Here is a 13,902-nt window from a genome sequence, read left to right on the forward strand (position 1 = left end):
TACTTGTCGGCCGCTTTTTACACACGCCGCCGCGTAGTGGATGTGCGTGCACGCGCGCGTTCTTTTATTTAATGCAACCCCAGGATACCACCCGCGATTCTATTCATCACTTATCCACGCGGGGCGGGCCGCGAGTGAGGTGAGAATGAAAAAAATGTCGCGGCGGTTTTTCGCGAATTCTTGGCAAGCGAGCGACGCATTAAAAATAAAGCGAAGCGACAAGCTGAAAGCGACAGCTGTATCGACGGAATTCACGATGCCTTCGCGCGCAACGACCTCAAAAACTTTTAGCATCACCGATCCGAGAATAGTTCGCGAGAACAAATCGCGCGCCTCGTCGTCGGATATTTCGGTGTTGGTGAGACGCGCGCGCGCGCACGCGAGTAAGCTTTCCGATCCGCGCGCTCGTAAATTGGATAATAAATCATTCGACATTCGATCATCGTGTCTTATCTGTGCGTAGGTGGCGCGCCGCTAATTATGGCCGCAGTCGAAAGTGGATTTCTCGTTCTTACGCTCGGCGACACGTCGATAATCGTTTTCCGAATCGATCAATCACGCTCTTGGCCCGGGAAGCCTCGACTCGAGGAACCCGATAGTTGCTGCTGCTCTTTTACGGCGTTCGACGTTAATCAACGTCCGAATCGTTCTAGTGTTTGACGTCACTTCGTCATCGTATCGTCGTGTTCTTTTTCCCGCTCTTCCCTTTCACCCCTTCACCTTCTCTCTCTCTCTCTCTCTCTCTCTCTCTCTCTCTCTCTCTCTGCGCGTTTCCTCTCCGCTGTCTGCCAGCAAACGTTTGTCAACATACACGCTCCTGGATCTCCAATGTTAAATATCGAGCCGCTCGCGAAGCGAAGCTCGCGATCATTTCGCGCTCGAGATCGCGACCGAGGCGATTCGCAGACTCGACATACGGCAAGAAACGGGTACGGTAAAGCGAGAATCAATAGCGGGAGGGCAAAGAACTGCGGATGAAAATCCACAGATTGAAAATTGATAAGAGAGAGAGCGACTGGAGGATTATCTCTTGAATTTCTCCTTGGAATTTCCCCTCACGAAGTTGTTGACCGCCGCCGACGAGCGCGGACGAGCGCGGACGAGCGCGGACGAGCGCGCGCGCGGATTACATTCGTACGCGGGCTTCCATTTTTCGCGGATATGCAAGAGCCCGAGAGAGCGACTCGCGTCGTTTTTTCTTCCTTATTGCTGCTCTCCGTCGGACTCCGTCGCATTCTCGTCGTCGTGTTCCGCTCTTAACGGGACGGCCGAGAGATGCGCGTCTCTCTTTTCTCCTCTCGGAGGAGGAGGAGGACCTCTTTCACGTTCACGTTCCGCGCTCCGGCCGAGCCAGGCGCTCCTCTGGCCGCTGCATCGTCATGAATCATAAGTTTAAATTAAAATCTGGCGGAACGTCTGTGACGAATGACGCGGGCCTGCTTAATTATGCGCTAAAGAGCGCCCGTGACGTCCGTGCGGGACGAGGGGCGAATGGAGACAGCCGGACAAGGAGAGCCACTTTTCATTCCGTCCGCTCCTTTAGCAGCCCCCGCTTCCTGTTACTCGATGCCGACGATGTCGGACAACTCGCGACCCACCTAATCTCTCCCCGTCTCCCTCGCCTTATTTTTAACGCCCGCGGCGCGTGTCGAGGGAGCGTCGGTGAATTATCGCGAGTCCCGCCGTCCGTCCATTCGCCTTCTCAGACTGAGGACAATCGGTCGGTCATCAATCACCCGCTCGGACTTCCGTTTGCCAGAGCGCCGTTCTCTCTGTCGTCACTTCGGAAAGTTTTTAATATACACCGAGTCTCCCCCCTCTCCCGTGATCTTCCATACATTACACCGCTCGCACTGCAGCTCGGTGCTTTGTGACGTTGGAAGAGAGCGCTGACTGTTGCTGCAACACGTGCCGTTAGGTTTCACAATAATTGGCGATTTTTCCGAAAACATGAAGAGAGACGGTGACGCGAAATGAAAGTAACGATACGGCAACGTTTGTCTTTATGTCCGGTGAAGCGGTGAAGACGTCTTCGCGTCGAACAAGATACGGGAGAAACTTGACGTACTTGACGCGATTGAAGTCTCGGCTATTTTCTATTTTCGTATATATTTTTGTACAACAATGTGTCGCGACTACCACGTGTCGTGCATGTCGTCCACCCGTGTCATAAGACACGAGTACATAAGACGAGTCTGAACGTGTAGAGCGCGAGACGCCGAGAAGAATGGCGTTCGTTTCGTATTCGTATGTCAATGTTTCGCCGAGAAACGGGCGTTCGAAACTCCGAGAGAGTTTCGTAAGCGGCGCGTAGTCCTTCACCGCCGACAAACGGCGTACGCACGGTACATTGTAGTGCGTTCGCGCCAGCGATTAGGGATGGCGATTTTTTTTTCAAACAGATCGATTTAAAGATCGATTTAAATCACGGAGAAAAAAATCGATCTTTAAAAATCGCTTTATCAAGAATCGATTTCAGAAAATCGATTTGAATCGGTATGCATGTAGAGAGAACCACTCATTGAAGTATACAATGTATTATCTGTCAAATTTCTACACTCTAAAGTAGACCTCGTGTAATTCATATAGTTTAATATGAATTAAAGAAATTAAATTTTAATATGAATTAAAGAAATTAAACATATGGTATTCTTTTGGTTGTGTTCTGTGTGTGTGTGTGTGTGTGTGTGTGTGTGTGTGTGTGTGACTAGAACAAAATAGAAAAAGATCTTTAAATTTTTGTGCTAAGGATTTAATTAGTTTGATTAAACGTCAATCAAGGGTTTTTAAACGTTATTAAATAAGAAATCACGTTTGCTATTATATGCATATACAATGTAACATTATTGTGTTATACAATATTATACGGAGCGGCTGTGATTGATTCGCGCGTTTCATTCCGCTGAAAATTCTCGCCCATGGGACATCGGTCTAAAGGTAACATAATGTGCATTGTACAACCATTGAGTGAGTTCAAATGTTACAACTAAAAGAAGTAAAAAAAAACTATATTACTAGGAGAAACTGAAAAAATCGTGTTGGCGATCGATTTTCAGAATTTACAGATCGATCCTTGAATAGATTCAGTTCCAGAAAATCGATTTGAAATCGATCTTTTAGGCTCCGATTAATCGATCTTCGATTAAATCGATTTAAAATTAACATCCTTACCTCCGACGACACGCGCGGATAAAAGAGAGCACCGCGCAACATTATCGCCGGGCCTCGGTCTCCGTCAAGCGTTTCGTTAATATCTCCGTGTAGAAAAGTCGTAGAGACGTGTGCACGTAAATTGCATTCAAAAGCTGAGACTGTCCTGCTTCTTATGGTAAGGTCGCCTTCTTGTAAGGTCACCGTGTCTCTGAGGTATCAAACAATTTAGTGATATATTAATTGGCAGATTGATTTTCTTCCGCGTGAGTAAAAAATATATCCGCGAGATTGAAATTGCAAGCTTGCTTTTGACCTGAGTGAATCGAAAGAAAATCGAGGCAAATCGCGTTGTAGAAAATATAAATCAATTTCTTGTAGCTTCTTGTAAATTATAATTCTTTCTCTTGTGGATATAATTACAATTTAATTTCTTTAAGCAAGATACCTTGGCTCAGGGATTTTTGTTAGATATTTCGGAATGTATGTGAATGTATAAAAGGTTATCACGATCGAAGTTAATCTTCGCGACGAGAAGCAGTTCTCCGTATGCAAATAAATCGACCAACCTTGGCTCTGTCTAACGTCTGGGTGTCTTATATGGAACGTTGCATTTGTCGAGGCGGATTACAAGACGAAGTCGTACTTCCTTATCCGAACAAGCGTTTCGACCGATCCTCGCAGTCGGTGAACTTCGGTTTTTACGGTTTCGCGGCTTCGATCACCGGGTGATCCGGCAAACGATAAGAACGAAGCGGGAAGAATGGAGCGGCGCGAGGTGCAACGGCAAAGAGAAACAGCGGAGATTGGGTGAGGTTTAAGTGCGAGCGCGCAAAGAGAACGACTCTAAGCTGTCTCCGACGTCTCCCCATAAATCGAAGAAGTCCGACTTTTCAGGCCGCGTACCACCGAGCTTTCTCGAGCTTATTTAAATCATCCCTAAAGCCTCCTTAATATTGAAAAATGGCCCTCGCGATGGTTCGCTCTTGTCCTCATTCTCTCTCTCTCTCTCTCTCTCTCTCTCTCTCTCTCTCTCTCTCTCTCTCTCTCTCTCTCTCTTTCTCTCTCTTGCTCTCGAAACTCGTGGAGCGAACGAGAACGAGCCGAGCTCGTCATTACGACTGGTGAATTCAGTAACAGCAATAATCGCATCAATTTGCATTTTTAATTCGTTAACATTTTTAACGAACTTAGTCGCTCGTTAAAGCGACAATGGACGCACCGTGCGCGTGCAAGTATCCGTTTCTTTTTTTTATATTTTTATTCCATACGTTAAAGTGGTGTGCAATATTGAATGCTATAATGTGTTTGCTTTGTATAATCCGTTACCTGGAAAACGCGATTTCGGAATATTGGATACGCCATGAACGAGATTTGCACAGCGTTACCCGATATTCATTTGCAGCAATCCGGAATGATTCGCATTTCGCAAATGTGCGATTAATTTGGATACCGCGTAGTTACGGATGTTGCCCGTTAGACGATCCAAATTAATCATTGCCGCTTCTTTCTACTTTCCTTTCTCTTTCTCTCGACGCAGCCAATTTACATCGTAGCGAGGGCGACGTATCGCGACGACGGACGATAATATCCGCGCGATATTTTACAAACGCGCGATATATATATATATACGTATCTCTTATCGCGTCTTCATATTTTTCTCTCCTGCCCTCCCCACCCTCCTTGCCAGCGCTTCCCCGCTTCCTCGAGGAGCGCTCACGGAGAGACTACATTATTACCGACTGTCGAATCGTCTCGTACGCCACAGACGCTAGACGGGCATTTTAGCGATCGAACGTCACGACTACGGAGACTCCGCGGATTTCCCAAACGTCGGATATCCGATATACGGATATCCGCAAATCCGAGCGAGGGCGAGGGCGAGGACGCGCCGCCGCGTTCTAACCATCCTACGTTCGTCTAACTCACGTATCGTGCCCATTTCCGTGCCCGATGCGCCACGCGCTCCGGAGGATAGCCGTGGGATTTAGGTACCCCGTTAATAACATTCGCGTTAGTAACTTCGAACCTCCCGGCTGTCGAGCTAGAGCGTAATGAAGCTCCGACGGCCTTTCGGTGCTGGCTGGCTGGCTGGCTGGCTCGCCGTTCACTCTACACGTCGGCGTGCTCTAGGCTCCTCATTTCGCGTCGTGACGCTGCATAATCGGCTTGACCGCAGGATCGCTGATGGATCGTTGTCGAATCGATCTCGGCCGAACGACGTCGAAAATTAGAACGACCGAGTCGGGTCGCGCTTTACTTCACCGTTCTTTATTAATCCCCGACGAGACGCTCTCGCGTCAGCGGGAGAGGAAGAGGGGAGGGCAACGAGAGGGAGAGCTATTGCGAGTGCGCTGCGAGTGAAATTAAGATAAACCGCGCGAAACGACGGCGAGATCCCCGAACTTGCGTCATCGTCGCGTTAGGCGAATAAACGTGGACGTGATTTGCCCCGAAATGGCACGGAGATTGTTCGAAAATTACATTCGACGTTCCGGTCGACGACGCGTCTGTTGCTCCCTCGCGCATTTCGCGCCGAGCGGTATCTTTGGAGTGTATATTTTTGTTTCAATCTTTCCCTCGGTCGGACAAAATTTCGTTTTCCGGGCCTCTTTGGGTTTTCTATTAACGCTGCGTTATTTAGTCGCCGTCGGTCGGTGGCAAATCTTTGTCGCTCGTAATCACCGGAGCGACGACAAACGGCAAGTCGATTCTGCAATCTACGGGGCCGGGTTCAATTAAAGCGACATTTTCCGCGCGACGCACGTGCCGTGTTCGAAATATTTCTGCGTGCGATTGATCGTTGCTAGCCCCGTCGAGGCGACACGAGAGAGGAGAGGAGAGGAGAGACCGACGAGACGGCGGCGCGCAAGTTTCGCGGCGAAACAATGCGCGCGAACAATTTCACCGCGCGAATCCCGGTAACGGAAAGTCGACGGCGATTTCGCGCGGGTCGCTTCGCCGTAAATTATGGGACGGTCATAATACGCTTTACGACTTTTCCTCGTTTCGTTTCAGCAGCCAACCGCGCGCGCTCCGCGGACTTTGTATTTCTCGGGGCGCCCCCGGGACGACACCTTTAAATCTTCGTCACGCCACGGTTGCCCTACGTTTCTCTCTCTCTCTCTCTCTCTCTCTCTCTCTCTCTCTCTCTCTCTCTCTCTCTCTCTCTCTCTCTCTCTCTCTCTCTCTCTCTCTCTCTCTCTCTCTCTCTCTCTCTCTCTCTCGCCATGTCTTTCTCTCCGTTAGACAAACCGGCAGTCCCGTCTTTTTGCGCGCGTGCGCGCGCGTCTCGCAACGTCGGCGGGTAATGGCGTATAGCGCGAAACTCACCGGTTCGCTGTTTATTCATTATACGCGGGCTCTCTGCTCGTTACAACAATATGTAAGCTGAGCTTTTATTCGAGATAGAAAGACTCGGGGGAAATTTCTCGCGATACAACGCGCGGCTCGGTGCTACGTGCGCGTTTGGTTTTTTATTACCGTTTATTATGTGGCGCCGGCTGGCACGAATGTATGATGGCCACGCACGCTACATCGAAATAATTTCACAATCGGCAGAGAAGCAGCGAGCGATGATTAAATATTGAAAGACAAACATCTCGGCCAACGTCGGCGTGTACCGCTCGCTCATGTTTCACAAACTTTTCTCTTAGAGCGCGGGGAGAGTAGACTTTTTATTTCACGAGATTAAGAAGACCGTATAAGAAGTTTTAATGGCGCGAAGTTTCAGTTAACTCGCCAAGATTTGAAAATCCATTTGGAATTTCCGCGATTCGATCTTAATTCGGCGCACTCGGATCGGAGCTGCTTGCACGGGCCGCTTCTTTTTTTAATAGTACGACTTTCGCCGCAACGTTTGCGCAGATTCCGCTAACTTCGCCGCCACCCCCTCCCCCCCCTCGCACGTGCGGTCGTGCTTTCGACGGTATTTTTCGGCGTTTTGAGAAAGACCGAGGGTGAAGGGGCAAGGATCGGTAGTATCGCGGCCGGAACCGGGCGCTGCTAACGAGCGAATTTTCCTTCCTTCCTCTCCCGTGCTTTCTCGACTACACACCCCGGGCGTGTTCTTTTCTTCGGATAGAGATTAGTGCCTCGTCCCACTCCCGCGGCACCGTCGTCCAAGCTTGTCCCGTGCTGGCTGCACGGAACCGGCTCTCCTTCGTACGTCCGTACGTTCGTTCGCGCGAAGTTTGACACGGAAATTTATTCGCGCTTAACCGATTTGGCAGCGGTTCAAGACGGATGCTCCACCCACCCGAGAAGTCTGCCGCTGTTTTACGATCAAAGTTCAGAACGACATTTACACGTCGGCTCTTTCGTCTCGGCTCCAAAGCCGCCGCCCCCGTCCTTTGTACTATTTCTTCGCTGCACCCTCTCGCGCGCACGATTTCTCGGTTTCTCTCGCCGCCGACGTCGCAACGCGCTCCACCCTCGCTCGCGACACGCCCGAATGATTCGCCCGACGCGCGCGCGGGGTCGTCGTTTCCTTCCCGGAGAATTTCCGTCTCGGTAGCCCCGGGTCCCGTCGGGATCCGCCGCCGCCGTCGCCGCCGCCGTCGCCGTCGGAGTGACCGATGGCTGGGCTCGAACATTTCCGGAGGATATCGGACGGTAAAAATTCGCGAGGCAGACGAATTTGGCAAGCGCGGCTTGCCGGTGCCGCGCGGGACGGACAGGCAGACAGAGAGGGAGAGTGCCCTGCGCGAAATTGAAACGCCGGACTCTGGCGAGCGCGCGGGAGACACGACGGCATTCCCGTAGAATGCAATATACGGCGCGTAAAGAATGTCCAGCGTTGAAGCCGGGCGCTGAAAAAAGACGCCGCTCTCTTCCTCGGCAGGGACGTGTTTGTCCCAAGTATTTCGTACTCGCTCGATATCATATTTCCGCGTACTTTGCGCGATTCGAGCTGTGTTGTCGAACGCGATACTTGGGATACTTCGGCGCCCGTGCGAGAATTTGTTTGCATCTCCTCAGGCCGACGTGCCAGTGGACGCGCCGGAATCTTCGGCGAGCGGTACGAGCGGGCGTTTCACGTGCGGGCGCATTGATATTTCACCCAAAGAGAAGTAATCTCAAAACTAGCGGAATCATCTACATTTTAGAGCATTTTATTCATATACTCACGGTTGTGTACGACCTCGACAGGACTCCTGTGAAATTAAGAGGAAAATATTACAAACACATTATTCTTAAAGTTCAGGAATATGTATTATGTTACATGTTATGTATAATGCAAATCTCGTTGATTTTAATATAAATTATACACAGATTATTTAATCATTTTTTAAGAGGATTATTATTTATTCCTACTGATTACTGATACGTTCCTTTAAAGGGAAAGGAAAGAACATTATTACGAGACTGTCCGGAAGAAATTCTAGTTAAATTTTTTTTTTAACTTTCTGCTGAAAAAGTAGGAGAAAACATAAATTTTGTAACTTTAAGTACTCTAAATGGCATCTAATGTAGTGTCGCAACGCGACACGATAAATATATCGTATATGTTTGTACTTATGCTGAAATATGGACCAGTATGTCTTTAAGTTTAAGTTGCGTTTCTCCAAAAATTCTTGAACTTCGTTCATGACGAAACAACCGGGAAAAACAACACAAACTGAATAACGATCTCTCTTCTTTCCTCCTTTGCTCGAGACGTCCATCAAACAAATACGGCGGCATAAGCACAGAGAGAGTGTCCTTGTGTGAGTAGATGGAAGAGGAAAAACGCCGACAAGCGTTCCTCTCGATGCAAGAGGAAAATTAATTGATATAAGAGGAAATCCTTTTGAGATCGGAGGAAAACAGTTAGAATAATATCTAATAAATTTTAGATGAATCGTTCATTTTAATCGCTTTATCCAAAGAGGCATCCTTTTCCTGGAAAAGGCTTCACTTAGAATACGAGACTACGGGGGAAAAATCACTTTGCAAATGGAATACTTTTTCTGGGTGTCCGTCAATTATTCGACTGCTCGGCATAGCCTCTCACATAAACTTGTGTACATAGATTGAGCGAGGGGCCGCGGCGACTTGGTCCGACAAGGGTGGTGACACGGGCGTTCGGTCTTCGTTCAACTCGAATCCCGTTAGAGAAAGTTAGACGAAGCTGGGCGAAGGGGACTGTAGCACGTCTCGTCTTCAAGCTTCTCGCGAGAAGACGCGGTCTACGCACATTGGCCTATTCGTGACTTCAAGCTCCAGGCCGCCCGGCGATTCTCGTCCTTGCGTAGCGCGGGCAGGAAAACGCGGCGGCGGACCGGCGAAGCACGCATATTGCCGTCGTCGAGAACTGGCTTCTCCAGCGGCGAGCGACTACGGGAAATTCCGTGTCGGCCGGCGAAGTGCACTTCGCTGCGGAAGCTGTACTTTCGTCCGCGCCCGGCGCAAATAATCTTCACACGAACGCCGCTCGCTTCCCGCGATATTGCGCTGCCGAAGTGATTATCGCGAACCTGTATATTACCTGTATCTGTCTTCGTCCTTCCCGGAGCCTCGCGACGCGCTTTTTCTTGTCACGCTCTCCGCGACGGCGGAATTGCGCGCGAAGCGTCGTGCTGCTACGAGGAAGCTGCTCATCGATCGTGCCATCCGCTGCTCTGATCCGCATTTTTTCCATTTCTGTTGCAGAGTGACAGCGGGCTAGTGGACACAGATCCAGGTCGGGTCAGCAGCATGACAGCCATTAATTCGGTGAGTCGCCAAAGTAAATTAATACGCCGCGGTAAAAGCAACGCGCGCCAACGGCATCGCGTACGTGTTTAATGACTCGGCGGCGCATCGAGAGAGCGCTCGCGCGCCTTTTAAATTATGCAAACCGGATAATTCGCCAGTAATGGCCCCCTCGACCGTGTTGGACGTCCGAGCGCCGGTGAGTCGCGCGAAAAACGCGGCAGCTCGGTGCTGTCGACGTCAACGGGGGAAGACCAGCCCGTAAAATCCATCCGTCCGATTCGTGCGATCGGCGCGTCGACGAGCGACGCAACGCGTTTCTCGCGCGTTATTCTTTACGGTTACGTGTAACGCTCGAAGGACCAGTATTTTCGTTGAGGCATGTGCCTCCCATGTGTATGTCGCGGTATGGGCGGTTTCTCCATGGGTCTCCATGGCCGCAGAGCCATATATAGCTTCTCTAAATTTCGGTTTAATATTGAGCGCATCCGTCGGTGAACGCTTAATCGCAATCAGGATCAATAAATTCGCCGTCGGTCACAAAAGAAAAAACTGTTTATCAAACTCGGACAAGTTACATTTGTACACGCGACTGTTTAACTCGGGGATAGATGGTCTTTGTTTGTGCCGGGCTTTATTTTGTATTTCTTTCGGCTCGATTTCTTTGCTTCTCTCTCTCGCTATTCCCTCACGTGCGAAGCTTAAGTCGCGATTCGATCGCGAAAGCATGCGAACGGGTTAAGAGTGACAAGGCAATCACGTCGTAGACGTGAAAGAAGAAACGAGTGAGGCCTAAATTTGATGTTGATATCGAACAGCGTCCGACGCGATAAATCGCGGCTCCTCCGCTGTTCCTCCGCGAGAGGAACGTCGCACGGCTCGTCGCCGTGTGCATCCGTAAAGTTATCCCGCGGGAAAATAAGTCGCTCGTTACGCGGACGTTGAAGTACCGATTCCGAAATAGTTAGACGCGTTCGCGCTCTCGCCGGTCGGCGGGAAAGGGGTGAACGGCAACTTGTGTTTCGCAGCCGTCGTTCATCAAATATGTAGGCAATCGCTTTTCCGGAGAGCGCTACAGGGGTCGCCTGCGGAGAGTTTTGCGTCCGCTAATAATCCCGTAATGCCACTCGCGCGATAGTAGTTTCCTGGGGAAAGAAGATAGCGGCTTATGTGCGCGGGGTGCACGGATGTTTGCGCTGCGGACGTTTCGGCTCGGCAAACAGCCGCGCGAGTCGGAGGGTGCGCGCAAGCCCGGCGGTTTTATCGGGCCTAATACAGTTATCGTTGAGTAACATTTGGTATTGTTATGACTAAGGGTCGAGGATTGCTCGGCCTGCCGACCGACCGACCGACCGACCGACCGACCGCTCGACTATAGTCGTGATTCTTTTATTAATCCCGCCGGGTGTCCGCACGTCGAACAAAATTCGCGGTTTTATCGTCAGTCAGTACGCGGTTTTGAAGGCCTACAATGGCCGTAACAGTAAGAAATGGACCTGCTACAGTTGGTTATCTTTGTCACAATCGACTGTGATTGGTTTATTTCTTACCGCTTACGCTTACTTCTTACTGCTTACTGTCATTGTAGACCACGTTTTAAGGCTCGTCTACAATAGCTAAGTAAGTGTAAGGCTGTAAGGCTGTAACGTAAGCTGTCAGCGAATGAAAATATTTCATTTCGTGTCTTGCAACCTCACAGCCTTACTCTTACAGCTAATGTAGACGAGCCTTTAGGCCATCACACACAAATGAACGTAAGCAGTAAAGAAACTGACCAATCACAATCAATTATTCTCGTAAGTTTTTAAATGGCGTCTTTAAGTTTCGATTGTGATTGGTCGATTTGCTTACTGCTTACGTCTTACTGCTTAAGTTCGTTTGTGTGTGATGGCCTTTACCGTCTCTGCTCAGCGGAAAGGAAAGAGGAAGGTTGCGATATCTTTGCGTCTCGACAGAGATTTCAGGACGCATCAGGTGTTCGATGGCAGAGAAGTTGTGACTATTCTCAAGAAGTAGATTTTCCCGCTACCTGACTAGAAATTTATCCCATAGTCCTGATCAGGTTAACCTCATTTGGATATCAGGTTCCAATATAAGGTAATACTATCGGGTCCTAGTAGGTCGTGTAACGCAGCGTGGATATCAGGATCTTAGTCCTGACAAGATTCATAGTCGGGTCCGCTATTGAGTTAGCTTATGGAATCCTTATTACGTTTTTTTTCTTTTTTTTTCAAATTATGGCTCCTGATTACTCGCCACGGCTATATTGGATGATGACATTGGAAATAAGAAATGACACGCTGAACATTGTTTCATGTCATTTCCAAATAAAAAGATATTTGCATGAAATAATATCTTAGATCGCTCGAGCATACTTGTAAAATGTTTCGGAAAAGAAACATAAAATGAAGATCATAAAGTATCACAAAGTGACAAGACATAAAGTAGTGTTAAAGAGAAAAGTTGCATGTCACGTTAATTTTACAACTATTTATTGACTGCTAAAAAAAAAGGATAGTTTCTATAGCATTTTACAAATATATTCAAGTGATCTGAAGTGTTTTTTCAATGCAAACATCTTTGTATTTGGAAATGATACCGAAAAATTGTTTTGTTAAAACTTGATAATGCAAATCATATTAGGTACAATGAATAAGATCCCGACAAGGACCTGATTAACTGAACCATATTATATCATACACTAGGTTGGTAGTACATTACGGTCCTGATGTGAACCCAATCATTATAATCTTATAAAGGTCTTCCTTACTCATTTGTCGTTAGGACATTACAAGGACTGACTTACTTAGAATTACCTTTCACTCACCCTGTTAGATCCTTATCAATGTTAGGTGGACCTGATCAAAATTTCTAGTCGGGAATTTCTAGATGATGGAATTCTGAAATTTGTGGTGTAAATCGTCGAGGTAAAAAATGCCTGCGACCTTTCCTCCACTGACCGTACGTATAAACGCACTGAGTCTCGGCCACCGAGCTTAATCCTGGAATATTCCGCTAGCATGAAGAAATTTCGCGAATGCGACATTTGGTTCGCAAGAAAAAGTCGCTCCGTGGAAGCGGTTTTCTGAAACTTCGTTTAAATCGTCGCTATCTCTTTTTCTCTGCGCAAAAGCGCGTCTCTCGGTCGAGCGGAAAGAAGGAAATTCCTCCGATGCCAGGGTGTCGGCGCAACAAACCCGATTATGCGTCGCAATTACGCCTCGACACAGCTTAGATCGGGGCGGCGTGTTCCTCCGAATGACGAGATACGTATCTCGTCCCTCGCGACGCAAAGCCGATCCTCATTTATACCGCGTCGCGAGCGTAATAAATCAAAGCTCTTTTCTCTAATCGCGCTCACTGTTCATGCTTGCTCCCTCCTCCCTCTCTTCCGCTCTCCTTGCCCCCGGAGGTAGCGTGAGCGTCGTGACAGCTGACGCGTTCGGACGCTCGCTCGCTCCGCTGCGAACCGTGGAAACTCACCGTTTGCATGATAACGACACCGCCCGGATCGTGAAAGGTGAGACCTGCGAGACGACGCTCTGGCTTCCCAGCACGGAAGAGCCAGCGTCTCTTCCCCTCCCGGGAATTGTACACGAAACCGACACACGGCGTATTCATGATTCTCGCGACCAACCATCCGACTCCGCCGTCCCCCTCCCCGCCCCCTCCCCCCCGGAATTCACGTACTCGTTCGGAGAGGTGAGAGCGGATCGGCGGAATTCAGCGGGATGCTTCTTCCGCTTCCCTTTCTCCCGTTGTCGTTGTCGCCGTCGCCGCCGCCACCGCGATCGATTTGGGAATACGGTCGCGCGTGCATCGCGGTAGAATCCCGGGAATTCGCGGCGCGTCTCCTCGAGAGGACGACCCGGGTGGTTACGAAGTTGTCTCTGCGACCTGCTGCGCTGTCGCGACAACGCTGTAACACCGATCGTAGCTGCAGCAGTAGCAGCTTCCCCGGTTTCCCCGGTCCCGCGGGGATACGCGCGTTGATTACGCGCGAAGAGTACGCGCTGCGAATTCGCTTCTCCTCCCGTAAACGCTCGTGTGTCGCACGGAGGGTCTCGGGAATATTCG

The 13,902-nt window shown here is 49.3% G+C and overlaps 1 pseudogene; it reads left to right on the forward strand.

Moving 5' to 3' along the window:
• Positions 1-13,902, forward strand: part of LOC112590758 (zinc finger protein rotund-like) — a 301,308-nt pseudogene that overhangs the window by 93,313 nt on the left and 194,093 nt on the right.

The sequence above is a fragment of the Harpegnathos saltator genome, unplaced genomic scaffold (assembly GCF_003227715.2).
Source record: "Harpegnathos saltator strain DR-91 unplaced genomic scaffold, Hsal_v8.6 scaffold144, whole genome shotgun sequence".
Classification (NCBI taxonomy): domain Eukaryota; kingdom Metazoa; phylum Arthropoda; class Insecta; order Hymenoptera; family Formicidae; genus Harpegnathos; species Harpegnathos saltator.